A 2,376-nucleotide genomic window follows, 5' to 3' on the forward strand; every position below is an offset into this window, starting at 1 on the left:
ATTCCTCTATAGTAACAATGGCAGCACTGAAAAGAACATTAGGAAAACAATACCATTCACAATAGCCACCCAGAGGATGAAATGTTGTTGTTGTCAGGTGCCATCGAGTCGGAACCGACTCATAGCGACCCCATGCACAGCAGAACGTTTATTCCTAAATATTTCATCCTCATAAGGACCTATACAAAGAAAACTACAAAACACTATTACAAGAAACCAAAAGAAACTTACAAAAGTGGAAGAATATACCATGTTCCTGGAAAGGAAGACTTAACATTGTGAAAATGTCAATACTGCCCAAAGCAATTGTTTTACACATATAATGGAATCCCAATCCAGATTCCAAAAACATTCTTCAAAGAGATGGAAAAAACAATTACAAACTTTATTTGTAAAAGAAAGAGACCCAGGATAAGCAAAGCACTGCTTAAGAAGAAGAATAAGGTTGCAAGCCAGCTACTGAATCCATTATTTCAAAATTTACTACATGACTGCAATGGTCAAAACAGCCTGGTACTGGTACAATGAAAGATACATTGATCTATGGAACAGAATTGAGACTCCAGAAATCAACCCATCCACATACAACCAACTGATTTTTGACAAAGTACCTGATTATATTGCACGGGGAGGAGATAGTCTCTTTAACAGATGGTGCTGGCAGAACTGGAAAGCAATATTCAAAAGACTGAAAAAGACCATTACCTCATGCCCTATGAAAACCAACTCAGCCACCCAAGAATCCTGTACCCAGTGAAGCTGTCTATCAAATATGATGGTGTGATCAAAACATTCTAGGATAAATAGGAGCTAAGTGATTTTGACAAAGCCAACCCTGCTATGAAAAACATCCCAAAGGAAATTCTTTGGACTGAAAACCAACAACAGACAACAACCAGAGAATGACGTATGTGGCAGCATCACCCTGAACTCAACCAACAAATGGAAGAGTCAAGAACAGAATAAAATTATAAGAACAGAGGATCTGGGAGGTAAGTTTATGATAAAAACAATTACATTGTGAAAGAAAGTAAACATAGAGGAACAGAGATTCAGGTGGATTATAGGATAAAATAGACTGTCTTAAATGGAGGAAAAAGCTAATGGAATATAAGGTAAACACAATGGTGGGGCTGGGGTGGGGAGTTTAGGGGGAGGTGGAGGAAGGCAACGGTAGAGCACAGGGTAAGGGCAGACACATCATTTGTTGATGTTAAGTGCCATCAAGTCAGTTCTGACCCATAGCGACCCTGTATAGGGTTTCCGAGGAGCGACTGGTGAGCTTGAACCACGGACCTTGCAGTTCAAATGGCTTTGCAGTCTGGCACATTAACCCACAGCACCACACCAGGGCTCCAGACACATCATAGGGGAGGGCAATACAAGAAGGAGGTAGAGGTGGAAGAACAAGGTAGATGGGGGAACACTGAGACAGGTTTGCATGGCCTATGTGGGACAGAGGTAAATAGAGATGCATGCTCAACCTTGGAACAACAAGTCTCTGTGATACAGGGATCTAGGCATAGTTGGAAGAGGGGAAATAATACTAAGATGCTTTACAGTCTTATGAATATTGGTTTCCCTTGCCTACTATTGTAAAATAGACACTTGAGTGGGATAGAAAGGAATGTCGGGAAACATGATTAGAGAAAACGTGTAAGCCTGTCTTCAGCCTATAAACTGATTAGAATATCTAAAAGCAGTTCTAGAACTTGCCCAGTGAAATAGACTTCTTGCAGAGCCTTTGCAGAGTATAGGACCTTAGGTGGAATCCTGAGTCCTATTCAGAACCTTCTGAGGTAGGACATCTCCACTAGAAAGGACAAGCAGACCAGCCTGGAATAGCTAGAGCAACAGAAGATACATCTTCAAAGAAAGATCAGGAAAGACCCAAAACAAAAATGGCAATATGACTGGCTACTACAAGAATAGGCATGCTGTTCTCTGGGAAGCCATCAAGGCTAGCAATCAAGTGTCTTTAGGACAAAACCCCCTCTAAGTCTGGAACGCAAAGGGAACGCATGAGCAGTCAAGTTAGTTTGCTGGCGACCACATTGCTGTACTGGTGAGTGGAAGAAGGGGAAAGGCAGAAATTAAGACTTGGGCTGAGTTCAACCGCAGTCCATTGTCTCCCATTGACCTGGAGATGAGAGAGAGAAGAGGGAGGGCTGGTTGGTCAGTCCAAAGTATGGTAAGACCTGGGGACACCGGAACCCATGGACAAGGACATAGCCACAGAGAGCTAGAAGTGAGAGTGAAGCATCCAGCTGATATGAAGTGAGGAGAGATGCACAAGAACACCCAAACTTGCAGATAGTACCCATTTGACCTAGCATCAATGGCTTGATAGTCAGAACTTGACTAAAGGAAGATAAA

The sequence above is a fragment of the Chrysochloris asiatica genome, unplaced genomic scaffold (genome assembly GCF_000296735.1).
Source record: "Chrysochloris asiatica unplaced genomic scaffold, ChrAsi1.0 scaffold00355, whole genome shotgun sequence".
Taxonomy (NCBI): Eukaryota; Metazoa; Chordata; class Mammalia; order Afrosoricida; family Chrysochloridae; genus Chrysochloris; species Chrysochloris asiatica.